Source organism: Ovis canadensis, chromosome 8 (assembly GCF_042477335.2).
Source record: "Ovis canadensis isolate MfBH-ARS-UI-01 breed Bighorn chromosome 8, ARS-UI_OviCan_v2, whole genome shotgun sequence".
In the NCBI taxonomy this organism is placed as follows: Eukaryota; Metazoa; Chordata; class Mammalia; order Artiodactyla; family Bovidae; genus Ovis; species Ovis canadensis.
In genome coordinates this window covers 13,263,618-13,283,748 of record NC_091252.1, presented here as the reverse complement: position 1 = coordinate 13,283,748, position 20,131 = coordinate 13,263,618, and the positions used below count along the sequence as shown (strand labels likewise).

General features: G+C 44.4%; 1 protein-coding gene and 1 pseudogene across 7 annotated transcripts in view; one reads left to right on the top strand and one right to left on the bottom strand.

Moving 5' to 3' along the window:
* The window catches only part of MYO6 (myosin VI), a 157,902-nt gene extending 145,201 nt beyond the window's left edge, over positions 1 to 12,701 (bottom strand). For 4 of the 7 annotated variants that reach the window (XM_069598030.1, XM_069598032.1, XM_069598033.1 and 1 more), the window contains exon 1: positions 11,846 to 12,701. The gene's annotated coding sequence lies outside the window, so the exon portion shown is untranslated. Of the gene's footprint in view, positions 1 to 8,484; positions 8,697 to 8,991; positions 9,039 to 11,707 lie in introns of all 7 variants that reach the window. The other 3 variants (XM_069598031.1, XR_011258550.1, XM_069598035.1) reach the window with 3 other exon arrangements.
* A 3,656-nt stretch (positions 12,702 to 16,357) lies between these two features.
* Positions 16,358 to 19,216, top strand: LOC138445175 (protein BEX2-like; annotated as a pseudogene).
* The last annotated feature ends 915 nt before the right edge of the window (positions 19,217 to 20,131 follow it).

Below are 20,131 nucleotides of genomic sequence, written 5' to 3'. Positions count from 1 at the left end.
GCATCCGTTTGGAAAGGCTGCTCAAGATAACACAGAAAGCAATCTGAGGGGAAAGCGGCATGAAATGAGAGCTGATCTAATTATCAAAAATAAGAACAGAGTGCGTAGAGCAAAGTGCCAGGCACAGGATTTTATGAGACATGAACAGTAAAGGCATGGGCGGAGAAAAGCAGCAAAAACCAGACCGCAAACGCTGGAGATCTGGGAGAGTGCAAGAACACAGGCGCTGAGAAGGAGAGCTCAGGAAGACGCAGCAGCAGCAGCAGCTGAAGAGGTTGGACGAGAAGAAGGACCTAAACGAGGCCACTGGTCTACTAACTAGGAGGTTACAGAGCGGTCTCTGTTGAGTGTTCGGGGAGAGAACACAGATTACAATGGAACTGGGCTCACAGCCTCATTAGCAAGGTATTAGGTGCAGGAAATAAATATTTAACTCAGGACTGCATGAAATTGTGTGTTCCAAACCAACAGTCTGTCTGCTTTTCAACCATAACAACTGTTTCATAAACTCTCACTCTAAACTTTATCTGTTATTTTTAGAGAATGTATTTCAGACTCATGTAAAACACTTACTTTGGCATTTAAACAGAACACTAACATTTACCTAATAAATTTTTATGACACAAAAATAATTTACTGTTGTGCTATATATTTAACCTCAACCTACTGCTTAAAAGAACATTATTCTTCGTCTAGATAAGCCTACTAAAGTACATTTTAGTACAAATACAACAAACACCACTTAATAAGCCAATTTTTTCAATCCCTTTTTATTAACAGTATCAAGCACAGTATGAAGTCAAACTCAATTTAGGCATATTCATATGAAATGTGTGTTTAGCCGGGTCTATGTTTATACAAAGGTCATAAGTGAAAGATCCAGACTTATTAGTATAATTTAGAAAACAATCATTTGTTTTACAAAAAGATTCTTCCCTTTACAAAAGAAGTCACTTATTGGGATCCTTTAAACAAGTAGCTTTCCAAGGATAACAAAAAATTACAATTTAGTTATTTAACTTATACAAAACTTGAGAGCAATATGTTTGTTTAAAGCAAATTAATAAGGTAAGTGAAAGGGATAGTGGTTAAGGAATTTAAAACATCATCTAGAATGGTTTAGCCTCTACAGGCCCACAAGGTCTCCCCTGTCATCAGTCCGAGGAGAGGCTGGGGCCCTGTGAACAACAGGAATGAGTGGGTGGGACACCTGAGCACATCACAGAGGACCTATCCGCCCACACCACTGCTGCCTGAGGGTCAGGATGCTACCACCCTCGTGTAGACAGAGAAGGACACAGCTGCTTAATCCTCAAAGCTTCAAGTCTTCAAAAGAACACACAGAAGAGGAAATAACATTCTAAACGGGACAGAGGCTCTGGATCCAGACCACCTGAAGACGCCTTCAGCCCTGGCCCACTGCAGGGTCACCTAGGCAAGTTGCTAGACCTCGGTTTTCTCAGCTACAAAAGGAGGTGAGACGAGCCACCTCACAGGGCCCACGTTAGAATTAATGAGGAAAGGACTATAGGGCTCGCAGAGTGGTGGCACGTCTCTGGCCCTCAGGAGCTGTCAGAAGTGTACTGTTGGAGAGTCATTCTGGGCCCACTCCTTCAATCACCATCATGAGACACTGCTGTCCTTCACTGCTCAAGCATGCTGAGGTACTCAGGTGTCTGTAGGTCCCGAAAATAGTCTAGGTCAACGCTGTTGCCAAACAGCGGGATCGCAGAGAAGAGGACCAAAGTGCGTGAGATTCTGGGCCAGTTCCAGAGGCACACTGTTAACAAACAGCCCATTTTCTGACACACTAACATTCCATGCAGCCATCAGGCTATCTCCATTTATGCTAGTAACTCGTGAAAATCATCAGAGCATACAACTGGTTTATAGATTCCTAATCTATGCTGCACACCCACCCCCCTTTCAAAAGCAAACTCATCAGTAGAATCTATCTCTATAAAACACAAAATTCTGACTCAAATTTTATTCTCTGACTTACTCGGTTGGCCAAAAAGCCATCTGAGGTGAATCTGGTCATATGCTCAAACTCATTCAATTCTCTTCCTCCACTCCCCCTCACCACCACGTCTGACAGAAAATCTTTCTTCTCTGTCCATGGGATTTTCCAGGCAACAAAGCTGGAGCAAGTTGCCATTTCCTCCTCCAGGGGATCTTCCCCATCCAGGAACCAAGCCCGTCTCCTGCGTCTCCTGCACTGGCAGGCGGATTCTCCACCACTAGCACCCCTGGGAATCTCCCAACTAATGCTAACCTCCTCATTAGCAGGTGGATACAAAACAACTATTTTTACACTTTAAAACAGTTTTCTCCATCATCTCATTAGCCAACACAAGCCGCAGTTCTGTTTGCAACCTCAAGCACAACAGATACATCAGTCATCTTGCTCTTCTCATCTTCAACTCAATAATGACAGAGCAGAAACACAGAGAAAGTAACTCATTCCCTCTCAAAACACACACACACGCATACTTTGTTCTTCCCCAAAATACCAAAAGGAAAACAGACAGAAAATCATGCCCACAAACCAAAACACAGCTGTTTCATCTAATTTTAGAAAAAAAATAACAAGGAAAGGGAGAAAAGTTCTCTCTGGAATAACTCAATCCTCAAATCAAGGAAATTCAAAGAGCGTAACAAGGAAAAGCCAACAGCCTCAATCCTTTCCTGCGGGATACTAATTCTATCAGCATCAAATCAAAATAAACAATATGCTTTCAGAAGATTTCACAAAAGTTTGAACTCGCTCCTTTCAGAAAAAGGCTCACTTACAGGGGAAAAAAAAAAAATCTAAATATATGATTTCCAAGCACAGGTGTGCTTTTGTTGACCCCAAACCTGTTTATTTTTTCCACCATACTCTTTTAAAGACAAGCTGAGAAACTTATTTGTTCCCCCAAACCCCACCTCCAGTTATAACATTTACACAGACGTACTCTTTATTTGTATGTTAAAAGTTTCATACCTAGGTGTTGGTTACTGATTACTTTGCTCTTTTTTTTGGAAGCTGTGAGTAAGATCCAGTCTAGCTGCTGCTTAATCTGAATAAAATCTTGGACTCTTTTCCCTGGAACCCATAAGAGGGGAAATATAAATTATTCTAATTGCCTTGTCTCAAGACAATGCCTTGCCTTGTCTCAAGTAATGCTCATAATGCTCATAGCGACCTTCACGCCATCTCTTTAAGGCAAGAAATCTTTTTCTTTAGTAATCTTCAGGAATCTATCCAAAATGAAGAGCAGAGGTTTAAACTTTTAGCCAGAATTCAGATTAACTAGGTAAAGTTGGCATTAGCAGAAGGCAGCTGTGTAACAGTACACGGTGACAGATTCATACAGAAATTCAATGTGTCTTTAAAAGGACTTGGGGAAAAAGAACAATTATTTCATAATAGTCCTACTTCTATGAACCGTAGTCTGGTGTTCCTGCTATCAGTCCAAGTGAATAGAAAGTATAAATTCCAGAAGGCAAAGGACTTATCTTGCCATAATATTTTAAACTTAATCAGTAAAAAAAAATTTTTAATGAAAAACATTCATTCTATCAAACTAAGACTACCTAATGAAGAAAATTTCAGAAAGACTTACTAAGGCATAACAACACATGAATAAAATTGCTTTATGTTAACCTGCCTAGATAATGTTTCTCATCAGGCTATATGGATCATTAAATTTCCTAATCGTTTGATTAAATGAGAAAGCATTTTCTAAAAGCATGTAAAAGACAGGTAGTCTCAAGCACTTTGCCGACAGATCACAAAGCTAGAAATCATTTAAAATGCACCAAGGCAATGCAACAAAATCCCACAGTTCCCACCTGATGCCTGAGTTATTCACTTGCTCCTCTGCACCCCCTTCCCTCTTCTGCTCCACCCTGCCCAAGGCTCCCTACTCAGAGCCATGTTAGCTGGCCTCCCCAGCTGCCTGGTAACTGACGCCACGGGCCAAGACCCAGAAGACAGGGGGCCCCGGGAACCTCCCTGCTCCCCGCCTTGAAGCCTGGGCTCCCACCCGCCCTCTTCCTCGAGGCCAGCTCTCTACTCCCAGGATCTCTGGAGAACTGAGGGCTTCTCACCACTGCTATCCCCTGGGTACCTCCCTACTCCATGTTTGCTTCCAACCCCTGCAGTCTCTTCGCAGGCACCATCCAGGATGGAATCTCTTCCTGCTTGGACCTCACCTGCTGTGGCTAACAAGCCCAAGACTGGTTATTCAGAAACAGTGCATTATCTAAAGAAATCCAGCTAAAAAGGTTAAAGAGGTCTTGAGATTTAAATGAGAATTATCTATATAACACTGCTGTGTGTGTGTGCACGTGTGCGCCCACCCCGTCGTGTCTGACTCTTTGTGGCCCCGTGGACTGCAGCCCACCAGGCTCCTCTGCCCATGGGATTCCCCGGGCAAGAAGACTGGAGCGGGTTGCCATTTCCTTCTCCAGGGGATCTTCCCGACCCAGGGATCGAACCCGAGTATTTCATGGCTCCTGCAATGGCAGGTGGATTCTCTACCACCAGCTCCATCTGGGAAGCTCCACTGCTATCTGTGTAGTCATTTAAAAATTAAACATGACCAGCTCCCTTCCAAATGAAGCTGGTTAATAAGCTGAAATACTCTATACAATTAACGTGTGAAATTTAACACTGCGTTGTCCTCTCATGATAAATGCTGTGAGCTCCAAATAAGCTTAAATGAAGAAAACAAACAATGGAGAGATTCTGGTAACCGATATTTCACTTCCTTCTACCACATGCTGCCTGGTAAATCCAAGCAATGTTTTGGTGTAATTGCGAACACCCTCCCAAAGCAGAGGATGAAGAAAAGGTGTCAGCCAGTGGTTTCCAACTTTTGGTGCACAAATAAATCAATTGAGAAGCTTATTAAAATCCCATTGCCCACACCCCACCCACACCTCTCTGACGTGTTTTTACTAGTTCCCCAGGTAATTGTGGTGTGCACCTGTTTTAAGTACTACTTAACAGGTCAGCCCTTCAAGATTTCACCTGAATCTCCAATACATAGCTTGTTTCTCCTTTTGGATGAACATTCCACGTTAAACATGGGGAAAATCCCAACACAGTAACAATAATACTGTACCCTAGCTATGTGCTTTCCCTGTATTAGTGTCTAATCCAGTCCTCACGAGAACCATACCAGGTAGGTAATACTGTAGCCTCCATCTGACAAACTGAAGCCCAGAGAAGCAAAGCCATGTGACCCTGGTAACAAGGAGCAAAACCGGGATGCCCTCCCCTCTGCCTGCCTTCCCACTGAGGGGCTGGACAAGCAAGCCCTTTTCACAAATGCAACTCTGGGGCCTGGGGGCTGGAATGAAGCGGGTCAGGGGTCAGCAGTAACGCAAACAACAATAACCCACCTTGTCCCTGCCCCCCCACAACTCCCCCCACTCACCCAACAAGCTCCCCTGACCCTCCACGCCCACCCCTCACTCACCAAGCCCTTCCCCCGCGTGGTGCGCCATGACTTGCGGTCGGCACGACGCCCTCCCCACGGGAGTGTCTGCGACCACACGCTGAGGACAGCAAGGGGTTCAGTCCCAACTTCACCCAGTACTGGCTGGCAGCGAGTTTAACACGCCTGTGTCTCTGTTTCCCAAGACACAAGTCACAATGCCAAGGGCACTGAAGTGGCACGGTGATTAACTGGGCTAAGGCACACACAGCGCCCGACTGACACAGCACCTACACACGGCAAGCGCTCAACAAACAATAGCTGCCATGGAAATCACACCTTGCCAACCCTCTCTCCTCCCTTTACTTATCTCTCAGCCTTGTTTCCTGAAACTGTGATAAAAGGTGGAACATATTAGTATTTACCAGGAGTCGACTGGTAATAGGGCTGTGACTCAGGGGACTGAAGGCCAAGAATAGAATATTTTAGAGCAAATGAGGCTTTCAGTAGCCCTCAAATTGCACCACTGTGGCAACTATTTCCCAACTTTAGGGTCAGCCCTGTTAATGACATACTAGAATGAAGAGTCTATAATTAACTTAATTCAAAACAACAATAAAATGTCACTCAGTACAAGGACTTGGTTTTAATTTACCACCTTATTGACACTTTAGAACCATGCCTCCATGTGACAAGACACTCAAATATTTGTGGAATGAATGAAGGCATATAGATACCAACACAGTCACACCTTACAGCTCATTAGTGAGCCTTTACAAAAGCAAGATAACCATCAGATCAATACCAATGTGCCAAGTCATAAAATTTATTTCCAAAATTTCCCCAGAATACTTCTCTCCTTTTTCAAAACCAACTGCAGTTTTCTCTTAAAAACTCTACAACTAGAAAAGTTAACTACCAACACTGACTCCATTAATGTACTGAAAAGTTAGAGTAGTTCCATAATAATGCATCATGCTCATCTTCCACCTTCCATTTAAAAAAAAAAAGGAAGAAAAAGGAAAAACAATTTGTAACTACATATTTAATAATTATCACTTTAGTGACTCTGATTATTCAGAATTTTCTGACCCGTCTGACTTAAATCCATAAAATGAAATAAGTCACTGCTGAGAGGTTGATGAGAACTGACTCATTGGAAAAGACCCTGATGCTGGGAAAGACTGAAGGCAGGGGGAGAAGGGGACGACAGAGGATGAGATGGTTGGATGGCATCACAGACTCGATGGACCTGAGTGTGAGTAAACTCATCCGGGAGTTGGCGATGGACAGGGAAGCCTGGCGTGCTGCAGTCCACGGGGTCGAAAGAGCCCGACACGACTGAGCGACTGGACTGACTGAAAGGTTGACCCCAACTGACACCTAAGAGCTAAGAGACCTGGAGGAGGGCGGATCTACGGGAGTATGTGGGCAGAAGGTCCAGTTCTCAGGGGTGCCCCCAAGCAGCCTCCCATGTGGCCTTGAACACAGTACAGCCGCGGCCACTGAGTCTGTTCAGGCTTTCCCATGAGGTGGCAGGAAACACCAGAATGAGCGTTTTGGCCAACCTAATACTTTTATTTTTTCCTCTGGTCTCCATTTTCTCATCTGCAGATTAGGAATGAATTTACCACATCTACTTAATCAAGTTTCTCTAGGACCAAATGTACATAAGCGAATTCCAAAACGGGAAAGCACCACACATTGTAAGGTGCTCACTTCTGACATAAACGTCTTCAGGTTTTAAATGGATGTTTCTGATTATCTTTCTTTTTGCATCTGCTCCATGCTTTCTGTACCCTAAATCTGCCAGGACAGGGAAGAACCAGTGCCCATTAACAGCTGTGTTTAGACACAATGGACCCTCAGTAAATACTGGTTGGAAAAGGAGCTCATCCATATAGAACAGAAGTATTTTAAATCTGCGATATCGAATACCTTACCGTCTAAAGGTTAAGCGGCAGATTACCTTCAAAGAAAAGAACAAGTGAGGCAAGGTACAAGAGCGATGCCTGCGGTTCTGCGGGAGCGCCGCCGGGCTTTGTGCACATCTCCTGGCAGGCATGTGAATATCACCTGAGGAATGTGCCTAGGTATTCTGGTTTCACTGGAGGTCTGCTTTGTGAATAGAAAAGGCCTTCCCCCTCTCTCTGACACTAGCAAGGTTTCTAGCTGGATCTGTTCTTCCGGTTTGACTTCCCACGCTTCAGTACTCACAAGGAGAACTCTTGCTGACTTGTGGTCATTTCTCAAACCACTGTGTCATTCTTACACCACTCAACAAGAAAACAAAAAATTCATCTTTGTTTTGAACACCATAATTAGAAAGATATCCTAAGAGTTACACTTTAAGATTATTAACAGTCCACTAAGTGTATGAAGGCTATGGTTTTTCCTGTGGTCATGTATGGATGTGAGAGTTGGACTGTGAAGAAGGCTGAGAGCCGAAGAACTGATGCTTTTGAACTGCGGTGTTGGAGAAGACTCTTGAGAGTCCCTTGGACTGCAAGGAGATCCAACCAGTCCATTCTGAAGATCAGCCCTGGGATTTCTTTGGAGGGAATGATGCTAAAGGCCACCTCATGCGAAGAGCTGACTCATTGGAAAAGACTCTGATGCTGGGAGGGATTGTGTGCAGGAGGAGAAGGGGAGACAGAGGATGAGATGGCTGGATGGCATCGCTGACTCGATGGACGTGAGTCTGAGTGAACTCTGGGAGTTGGTGATGGACAGGGAGGCCTGGCGTGCTGCGATTCATGGGGTCGCAGAGTCGGACACGACTGAGCGACTGAACTGAACTGAACTGAAATGTGTCAAATAAAAGTGTAACTATTTTAAATGCAGACCGTCCTGGTTCCTCTTAACATTATATATGCCTCAAAAACAGTTAAGCTTATTATCAAAAACAAAATTAAGCTTATTAAGCTTTAGTTAGTTCTTGATTATCCACACACACACACACACACACACATACACACACACCCCTAAGCAGATGTGTTACAGATCATCCATTAATAATTTACACTTAGCCTTTGGATGATGGTTTTGTACTTACAGTTGAATATGAGTATCTTCCAGATGCGAAATTCCCCGCAGTTTAAAACAAATAAACACCTGTAACAGAAGTCACCCAACTCCGCCTTCCCACCATTTTTCTGCTCATTTACTCAGCCACATCCTACTGCCGAAATGACTCATTTGTTACAGAAGGTGGACTTCGTGTGCTCATTTTTGTTCTCTACGTCTATTACAGCTCGAGGGACATTCCTGAAATAAACACAGGCCATTAAAAAACTGTTCTAATCGAACAGGTCCCCATTTAATCATGATCTAAAAACCATTTCCCCCCTTAGTATTACACAGTTAATTATGTATTATTTAAAAGGCAACTACTGTACTTATGGGCAATAGTCTACCTCATTTGAAGTTCCATCCTAACCAAGAATATTATGCTATTCATTTCAGCTACAATGAAAACCAGTACTACATTGCAGTCTGATTCTAGTTCCTATAACCCACCAAAATTAAAAGTGCACAATACATGTAATATTCTGGAATTTACCCCCAAAATGATAAAGCAACATCATATCACTGTTTAAGGCTGTCCACCTAAGAACGAAGAAACAGAATTCAAAGTTAGTTCCACAGTCCCATGTCCAGTCTTTCTCAACATTGCTCCTCTATACCTCCTTCACTCTGCAGTTACATTCTTTAGAACAATACCAGTTCTGCAGGTTTACCAGAAGAGTCTACCAAATGCACCTGAGATCAAGGTAACCCGCTCTGGTGGAAAGGACCGAGGTTTCACGGTCAGAGGACTTGAGCGTGAATCCAGAATCTCTCAGGAACTGACAGGACCTCATTACCTTGAGCAAATATTTACTCTCTGAGCCTAAATTTCCTCAAGGGACAATTTAGGACAGGTGGTGCTAGTGTAAAGAATCCGCCTGCCAATGCAGGAGACTCAAGAGACGCAGGTTCAATCCCTGGGTCAGGAGGATCCCCTAGAGTAGGAAGTGGCAACCTGCTCCACTATTCTTACCTGAAATATTCCATGGACAGAGGAGCCTGGGGGGCTACAGCCCAGAGGGTCACAGAGTCGGACACATCTGAGCACCCGAGCATGCACACACACACAAGACCACCAACCTTGAAAATTATTTTGTAGATCAAGTTCCTCACTGTTCTGCTCATGCCAGATGCCTAATAAACGACAATTTTATCCTACCAAAGGGCCAGTCACCAATTATACTAATACCAAATATCTCATAAGCATCGCAGATAAACCGTATGGAATTTATTACAGTTGTCATACTTTTTTTCAATCTTTTACTTAAAATGTTTTAATATATAGAAATAAAAAATTCACAAAGGTTAAATATCCTTGTAAAACTGACATTTGACACAAAAGATATCGGCAGACTGTAAAGTTTTCTTAGAAAAAAGTCTGGGGTGCTTATATTTATTCAAACCTCATGATCATTTCTTTAAAATGTTATTTGAAAAGCTGTGTTTTATTGGGAGATTGGACTGACACATCTACACAACTGATACCATGTATAAAGCAGAGAACTGATGGGAATATACTGTACAGAACAGCGAACTCTCCTTAATGCACTGTGATGTCCTAAACGGGAGGGAAAATCCAAAAAAGAGGGGTATATGTATTATGTATGGCCGGTTCACTTTGCTGTACAGTAGAAGGTAGCACAACATTGTAAGCAATTATACTGCAATAAAAATTAATTAACGAAAAAAAAAGAAAGTTGTATTTGAGAATCCGGAGACAGCTGGGTTATCTAAACAATGGACTACATAATCTACCACAGTCTCCAGGCAAAGTCACAACAGGATGAGAAAAGGGCCTCAGCTTCTCTCAGATTTCCTGGCCACTGTTATTTTAAAACTTGATCACACAAACATAAACAGAGGAAAAAATCCATTTCAGATGAGCTCCATGGGTTACGACTTATGATATTTTTAAGACTTTGCATGAATTTACATTAAATTTTGCAATACCTTATTACATTTTTCTTGCCCATGTTTCCAGGCACTAATGAAAAAAAATATATATTATACATAGTTTAAAATATTATATAGAGAGTTTTTAATCATTATCTTTTCTTAACGTTGCTCACCACTTCCATTACTCCCTCTTAAAGTCAGTTTTTGGAAACTAAAATGTAACTTAAAAGCCAACAATGAATAGCATGTCGCACAGAACATACAAGTGCAACTGGGCAAGTGTGCATAAGACTAAAATAACTTTTGTTTACCACTATGCAAGTAATTAAGCTGGATATTTAAAAGTCAATGAGTTATTTTAAAAGGTTGCTTTGTTTCAAGCTCTGGCTATAGACCAAGTTGTGGTGTTACTAAAACTAATATTAAAAGACACCAAGGTAGTTTTTTCAGTAAACAATTTTCAATGGCAAACCACAAGCCAAGGAATCTAAGAGGTTTAGTTAATTTGTAGAGAAGCGTCCTTTTGCTGCCAACCTTTGTACCATGACCAAGTTCAAGATTCACATTTTATGGTGTGAACAGTGTTCAGCTAAATCTTAAGAATAACACTTTAAAACTCTCAAACCCAGACGATATTTACCTATACTGCATCTACACGGTCAGAGCACAACCACCAGGAAAACTTACTTAGCATGAACAGCAGCCTATTAAATTGGGGCAGTGTTCCTAGCTCCTCAGATCTGTAGATTAGGATTTAAGCATTCCTCCACTACAAACTTCACGCCGGATAAAATGTAACACTTTTTCTAAAACTGTATGGAAATATTTCTGATACGGATGCTCTAATAACAATAACCCTCTCAAAGTATTTCCTTATCCCAGAGTTTGAGCAATTTTAATCGTTTAAAGAGTTTCGGAAACTTACAAATATGAAAAGCTCTTGTTCAGTAGCAGATACATAAATTTAAAAACCCAAAACACTAGACTAACCGAAGACTAAAAATGCAAGTTTACATAGTCCCAATCCGGGCTCCTGTATGATTAATAGTAATAGCAGCTGATTCTCGCATCCCAGAACAAAAAGTACTCTTTCTGCATTGAATTTTAAGCTCGTGGACGAAAGAGAAAACTGTCACGGAGCGTCCAGGTCTGAGCTGGACACCTGAGTGCTCTGTTTCAACCTGGGAGCCAGAGGTGATACACAAAGGTATCTTAGTGATGACAAACCCATGAATGGAGACTCTCATTGTCCTGTGGAAGTGAGACCCAGCCCTGAGTTCCCGGGACCGCCGCCGCCCGGGCCCACGCATCACCTGCTTCACCCCCGGCGTCCTGGGGAGAAGAACCGAGCCGGCTCGTCGACCCCGGGCGGCGGGCGGAGGCCTCGAAGCGAGGCCGGGCTCGGACAGCGAGGCTGCAGAGGGCGAGGCGCGGGCGCCCCGGACACTCACCGGTGCGGACGCGAGGGCAGGTGCGCGGCGGCGGGGCTACCTGTCGCCGGCGAGGCTGGAGGGTGGGGTCTGGGGCTGACGAGGGCGAAGAGACAGCGACGGCGAGCGCCGGCACCGGGACGGGGCGGCGGCGGCGGCGACCGGTCTCCGGCTCGCTTCCTGCTCGGACAGATCCCGGGTCCGTCTCCACCCGCCGGCCGGCGCCCTGCCGAGTCCCCGGCCCCGCCGCGCGCACGTCACGGCTACGGAGCGCCCGAGGGGGCGGGGAGGCCGCGGGCCCGGCGGGCGGAGCGGGCGCGCGCGCCGGGAGAGGGGGGCACGCGCCGGGGAGGGGGCGCGCGCCGGGAGCACAGAGCGCGCGCGGGGTGGGCGCGCGCCGGGAGAGGGGGCGCGCGCCGGGAGGACGAGGCGCGCGCGGGGTGGGCGCGCACCGGGAGAGGGCGCGCGCGCGCCGGGAGGAGGGGGCACACGTCGGGAGGAGGGGGCACGCGCGGGGTGGGCGCGCACCGGGAGAGGGGGGCGCGCGCCGGGAGGAGGGCGCGCGCGCCAGAAGCGGGGGCGCGCCGGGAGGGGGCGCGCTCGGCGCAGAGCCGCCCCTCCCCTCCTCTCCAGCCCGCGGCGCCGAGCCTCCCGGACCTGGTGGGCGCTCGGCTGCTCCCGGAGGAGCCTCCCCTGGCCTGGCCCGGAGCCCTAGTTCCTGCCCCCGCAAAACCGCCTGGTTCGCGGGGCTGTGGTTCCCGGCGCCTGCAGAGCCCCCTGCGGACTGTGGCTGCAGGGACGGTGCAGTCCGTCGCAGCAGGAATCAGTTCCCGGACGGAGAAAGTAGTTCGGGGACGGGGCGAGGACCCTGGGTTGTGGAGAGGGTGGGGGGGTAGTGGGGGGCGGCGGGCCGCTGGGCGGAGGCGGGGGGAGGCGGACTCCCCCGCAGCCTAGGGCTGCGCTGCTCAACGAGGGTGGTCACCTCCCCGTGCAACAAACTTGCTGTTCTGCCTTTGGGAACGGGGGTCTGAGATGGAAATTTTGCATTTCTTCTGCCACCGCCGTATACACTTAGTGGAACCCAGATATAATCTGTTTATTTGTTTTTCTGTTTGTACAAGTGACATACCTGTGAGTCGTATTCGAAAGTTTAATATGATGAAAATATGTTTCGCCTTTACGACAAAAAGAAGTTTTTTTGTTTTGTTTTTTTAAGAAAATGATATGATGACTATAATGCTGAGAGTCTCCGCGGAGAAAAAGCTAGTCGTACTCACAGCAATTACCCTGTGAACATTAACCCGGAAACATTCCAAGTAGCAAGGGGAAGGCTTCAGGAAACCTACAAGATTCTGATCAAGGACAAGTTTGGGAAAGCTTTGGGAAATCTACAAGATTGTGATGGGGACAAGTTTCAGTTATTTAGATGTTCCACAGTTCTAGGGGGAAAGCTAAGTTATGATGAGGTATTTTAGCATAGAGTTAAAACATAAGATGTTAAGAATAAAATAGGAAAGTAAGAAAGAGGAAGAGAAACCAAGAAAGGAAATAATTGACAGCAATCTCAGAAATTTAATTCCAGATTGCCAGGAGGTAAAACTTAATTAGATTTCAAAACGAAAAGGAGTGGATGGTTTCAGTTCACTGCTTTGACTTCATTTTGGATTTAAGATTAAAAGGCTTTGACAGACCAATAGAAGCCCATACACACAACTTACTGTGAGTAGTGACTTGATTTTCTCTCTCTCTCCCTCTTCCTCCCCTTCCTCCTCCACTTGCAATTCATTACTGTCTCTTTGCCCCTAGCTCCCTGTTTCTCTGGCTTCCCTGGTGCCTCAAAGGTAAAGACTCCATCCGCCCGGTACAGGAGAGGCGGATTGGCTCCCTGGTGGGGAATATTCCCTGGGGAAGGAAATGGCAACCCACTCCAGTATTGTTGCCTGGAAAATCCCATTTGATAGAGGAGTCTGGTGGGCTACAGAGCATAGGGTCACACAGAGTCTGACTCAGCTTAGTGCCTAAACAGCAGCCCTGCCTCTCTGGTGTATCCAGTTTCTCCTAGCAGCTGCTGTCTTATTTCAGGCCGTTCACGCGGCATTTCCCAGGCTGCAATCTTGTCTGCTCCTAATCCAGTCTGTACAGTACCATCAGATTTGCATTTTATAAAATGAAAGCCTGATTAGGTACTCCTCTCTTTAAACTCCTGTGGAGGCACTCCACTACCCTTGGTATAAAGTCCAAACTCCTTGGTGGTTTACTCGCTAAGTCGAGCCGACTCTTGCAACCCCATGGATGGTAGCCTGCCAGGCTCCCCTGTCCATGGGATTCTCCAGGCAAGAATACTGGAGTGGGTTGCCACGTCCTTCTCCAGAGGATCTTCCTGACCCAGGAATCAAACCCAGGTCTTCTCCGACGGAGCTATGAGGGAAGCCCAAACTCCTTAAGATGTCTCATATGATCCTTCAACTGTTTTTGTTTGACTAGCACAGTGGGGATCTCCTTTGTCTTTTTTTTTTTCCAATGAATTTGGATGCCTCCTCATTGTTTCCTAGTTTATCACCGTGCTAAAAATCCATAAAGCCGTCCTAACAGCTTCCTCACAGACTGAGTTACCTTTCTTGGAAATTGCTGGCCTTTTAGACTACTGTCTTAGCCCTGCTTACTTGTCTAGTTTCATTTCCACCCACCGCCTTTTGCCATTTCTTGTACTTTACGTTCAAGCCCTTCTGAAGTGCTTGCAGTACAGAACAAACAGCTATGCTATGGATTGCATTGAAGTGTTGCCAGACTAAATACAGTGAATTCTTCAGAATAAAGCCTTTTGGTCCTCTCCAAGAAATTTTCCCTCAAAACCTTGTTTCAAAACTGCGGTGCAGTATGGTGCTCTCTCTCAGCACCTATCGCATGCACATCTTCCAACACTCATTTCCCCGTCGGTACTTTAGTTATTTACAAGTACTGCCCACCTGGACTGTAAGCTCCTTGAGAGCAGGGTAGGGTCCTTAATTTGTCTTTGTGTCCCTAGTGCCAGACATGATGGCCTTTACATCTCATTTAACAGTGCCAACTGTTGTTGTTATTAAATACATGGGACCCACAGATAAACAAACAGCAAGAGAATAGACAGCTCTAGGAGACTGAGCATATGTTGCTAAGCATAGTGGATATAACTGTATCTTACCTGCTGCCAGAACTCATCGTAAAAATGTATTCCATACTTATGTTTGTAAACATTTCAGCTTCGCTCTCACTCAGTGAATATTTGTAAGACTTCCCCAGGTCTCTTTGTGCTATCCCATAGATTCCTAAACTGAGATCCAGAGATCTCAGTTCTTCCTGTCATAGATGTGGTCTCCAAGAACTACCTCTGAGATCGCATGCAAAATCTTGTGATTTGGTTCTTTCATTTTGATAGGAATCAATATTATAGATATCTACTGAGTCTTTCCTCCTTCCCTGATTGATAGCCACTTTAATAGCTTCAGCTGCATTCCCTGTTGCCAATTCTTAATGTGAGGCAAGCCAAAAACCACGCAGAAACTCGTTCTCTTTCCTCTCCCAACTGCTTCAAATTACTCCCTTGCCTATCATTATAATGATAGCATGGCCATCCACTCGACATAAGAAGTTGTGTGGTTTTTTTAGTCACCCAGGATCCTTCCATTCCTCACTCCTAGTGTTGGAGGCACTGAATGTAGTTCATTCTATGTACTAAATTATTGGGTTGGCCAAAAAGTTCATTCAGGTTGTCCCATAATCTCTTACAGAAAACCCTGAATGAACCCTGAATTCTGGTCGACCCAGTATTTCTAAGCTGTTGTCTTATTTTTCATCTTCCCCGAGAACAGCCCGTCATCTTCTCTCATCTGAACTCGACATTGCCTCTGCTCAGTCTCATCCACTCTCACCCCACCCCCCAGGTCTGATTAGGTCACCCCCTTTACCAAGGGTAATCAGTGAAATCACTCATTTCGGTGATACACAGAATCCTTCACAATCCTGAACCTGCCCCAGTCACAGGAATTCAGACATGCCAAGTCCTTTCAGGATGCGGCGCTCAGGATTCAGAACTTAGTCTGTTTTCCTCTCTGTTCTGACTGTTTTTCCTTTTCCTTCTTTTCCAGCATAGGTATGAGTCACAGTATGAGTCACAGTATGAGTCAAAGTATATGACTTATAGTATAAGTCATACCTATACTGTAGCACTTATTTATTGGTGTTATTATTATGTTTTTACATTTGTTTCTGCCCGTAAAGCTTTCCAAAATAATTGAGGCTTTTGGTTAGAAATGTGCCCTATCACATTTTTATCCCTAAAATGAGCGCATTGCCCGCCTCATAGAGTTAATAATGATAACAGTGCTGAAGCTGATCAACTGCCTCCTTGTGCCAGCATTGTGCCAGCGTTGTGCCAAGTGCTTTACACAGACCCCCACACTGAGTCTTCCCAGTCTTGTGAGGTCCTACAGTGAGCACTGCTTTTTACCTGCCTAATTTCTAACCTCCCATTCTATTTGCGGAGAATCCGTAATTATGAGTCTTGGTGGGAACAGTGCCCACTTTGCAGTTGGAAAGCTGAGTCTGGCTCACGTACTTGTCACCACTCTCTGGTAACTAGGGAGTAGTCAGGGCATGGGACCCAGGTTACGTCAATTGGGTGCACTCACCTTAAACTTGGAATCTGCACAAAGTGCCGCAGAGATGCAGAGATAACCCCCAGCGGTGTGCGTCACTGTGGCGACCTGGGTCTGGCTGAGACAGTGCTGGTGGTCATGGCGGGCCCGTTTTCCACAGCGACTTCTCCATCCCCTTTTTCTTCCAACACAATCTTTTTCCAGATAAGTTAGCCAAGGTTTATTCTCCTTTTAATATTCATATATGTATCTGGCTGCATGCGGGATCTTTAGCTATGGCATGCGGGGTCTAGTTCCTTGACCACAGATGGCACCCGGGCCCTCTCTATTGGGAGCATGAGTCTTAGCCACTGGCCCGCCAGGGAGGGTACAGCCGGAGCTCACTCATGTTGTCTTCAACAAAGAAACCTGGCTGATACAGAAAGCTCAGCTGTTATCCCCATCCGACAAAGGAGGAATGAGTAGGTACTCAAGTATTATTTCAAGAATGAATGAGATATTTACATATAGCTTCTGAAAGAAGTTTCGATTTGCTTTAGTTATTAACAAGTTTGCATTCATGGTGATCATCTAGAATTTATAGGCAACTAAAAGACAGGGAATAAGCTGATCCTTAACGAGCTAGTCTTATGATTGTTTTCCTACAGGTATTATTTAGCCCATCCTCAGATACCATCAACACCTGTACCTCCCATAATTTATCAGGAAAAACATATGCTTAATGTAGTCACTATAAAAGCACAATCTTTAAAAAAGATTAAATCATGTTTTGAACATCATTCCTAAACATATTCCCTAGAAAGAAAGTAGGCTAATATATGTTAGAAATAATTCCTAAATAAAGGACAAAAATTAAAGCTAAAACCTCATTTATTAACGCTGTTGTCATTCACTCACTAAGGCATGTCTGACTGTGCGAACTCATGGACTGTAGCATGCCAGGCTCCTCTGTCCTCCACGGTCTCCCAGAGTCTGCTCAAATTCATGTCCACTGAGCCAGTGATGTTATCTAACCATCTCATCCTCTGCCACCCCTTGCTCCTTTTGCCTTTAATCTTTCTCAACATCAGTCTTTTGTGAATCAGCTCTTCGTATCAGGTGGCCAAAGTATTGAGCTTCAGCTTCAGCATCTGTCCTTCCAATGAATATTCAGGATTGATTTTCCTTAGGATTGACTTTAGATTTGATATCGTTGCAGTCCAAGGGACTCTCAAGAGCCTTCTCCAGCACTACAATTCAAAAATATAAATTCCTTGGTACACAGCCTTCTTTATGGTCCAACTCTAATATGACTGCTAGAAAAACCATTTCTGCCATTAGAGTGGTATCATCTGCATATCTGAGATTGTTGATATTTCTCTTGGCAATCTTGATTCCAGCTTGTGATTCATCCAGCCCGGCATTTCACATGATGTGCTCTGCATATAAGTTAAATAAGCAAGGTAACAATATACAGCCTTGTCATACTACTTTCCAATTTTTGAACCAATCAGTTGTTCCACATTGCTTCTAACTGTTGCTTCTTGACCACATACAGGTTTCTTAGAAGGCAGGTAAGGTAGTCTGATATTCCCATCTCTAAGAATTTTCCAGTTTGTTATGATCCACCCAGTCAAAGGCTTTAGCGTAGTCAATAAAGCAGAAGTAGATGTTTTTCTGGAATTCCCTTGCTTTCTCCATGATCCAACAAATGTTGGCAGTTTGACCTCTGGTTCCTCTGCCTTTTCCAAACCCAGCTTATACATCTGGAAGTTCTTGGTTCACATACTGGTGAAGCATCGCTTGAAGGATTATTGAGCATTACTTTGCTAGCATGTGAAATGAGTGCAACTGGGTGGTAGTCTGTACATTCTTCAGCATTGCCCTTCTTTGGGATTGGAATGAAAACTGACCTTTTCCAGTCCTGCGGCCACTGCTGAGTTTTCCAAATTTGCTAACATACTGAGCCACACACAATGGTGTGGTCTCTTATTTATCAATAGATGCTTTAAAAGAAAATTCCTTAACCAGATCAACACACTTTTCTAGTTGATTCTAGATCTAGTTGATTCTAGATCCTGGAAATTTCTAATGCAGTGTCTTTCTCATTTAAACTTGCATCTAGTTTTTCCTGAATTGTTATAGTGGTCTTAAAATTAAGGCTGAGAGACCTCTTGGTCATCCACTGTCTTCTCAGTCCCTGCTCCTGATGGCCCTGAGGGTATGTGTGCCGGGGGCGGCCCCCAAGAATAGGATGTGCTGGGGCTGGGAGTGACTAGGAGGGGAAGCGTCACTCTTGCAGCAAGGATGGGGAAGACCAGGAGACAGCAAGGATAGGCCCAGAAGCAGTGGCGTCCAAAGAGGAACAGCAGTAAAAAAATCTCGGCATGGAAAATGCCAACCAGGAGACTGAAAACAAGGATGAAAGGGGGCAAGACGCTAATAAAGAGAGCCTGTGGCCCTCCTTTTGGAAGCCATGTACCTAGGGAAATCGTAGGCGCTTCCATGTTAGGCAGCCCTTTCTGCATTATAGATGGGACATGGCTCAGAGGCTTGCAGAGCCACAGGCAAGGGTGAGAGAGGAGAATATGGGAAGCACTGGGAAGGGGTGAAGCAGCTTAATGGAAAAGCTTTGGGAGAAGCAGTTGAGTCATAATCTGCGGGCAGTTAGCGCTGACCGCCTCACCACGGCCATCATGATGAGTTACGCCTTATGCCGTGATGCCTGATGCTAATAGAGGGACACCTGCTTCCTAAACTTACATGTTCGTGACAGACCTTAGTTGTAAATCTTCTGGTGGTGTTTCTTGTGGGCTTCCTGTTACCGGCTTCTCACTGACTGTTGTTTTTGACCCAATCTGTTAAGTTTCTGCCAGCTACAGTTCTACCTATTGCGTGGAGAGATGTTCATTAGATATTGTGAAGTTAATCGAGCAGTTTGAAAAAGCAGAAAACAGCAACAACGAATAAAACTGAAACAGCAGTCTGACCAAAGGTCGTCACTTCAGACCCTTTAATCGCACTGTCAAATGCCTTAAAAATAATGTTTCGTCTAATTTGCCATATCCTGTGATCTCCAGCTCAAGTGGGATAATTTGAAGAAAAGCAGAGGAAAGATGATTATTTTTTCTTTCCAGATTTCAGTGGGTCAACTGTAATTAATCAAGTTGTAGAAATTTTTTTAAAAAAGTGTGAAGGCCCCTCTAGAGGTGCAATATTATATTAAAGCTTATTTAATTTGAGGTGAATAATGTGAAGAGAAACTAGGTTCCAGGCCTGTGACCTGTAAAGTCACTTAATCTCTCTCAGACTCAATTTGCTCATCAATAAAATAGCAATGATAACGATACCTCCTCCTCAGGGAAGGCACTAAATAAGATGATACAAAAATGAAAACGTTTTGCAAACTAAATGGAGGTTTGCAAACAGCTCGTTACCAATCCCATGTGTAGATCATGTAAACAATAATAAATGCATTTGTAAGAATACATGCCCATATAATCTTGAACTTGTTACATGCTAGAAAAGTTTGAAATATATTTGAGAAAGAAAATATAAATCTTTAAAAATAAAACCAATGATAAAATTTATTTGAAGTTAACTTTGTTTTAAACTTAGAAGTTAATTTGAGAAGACAGTTATAAAATGTCTTCTAAGGTGCTGAAATATGAATGTTTAAAAAATCCATAAAAAT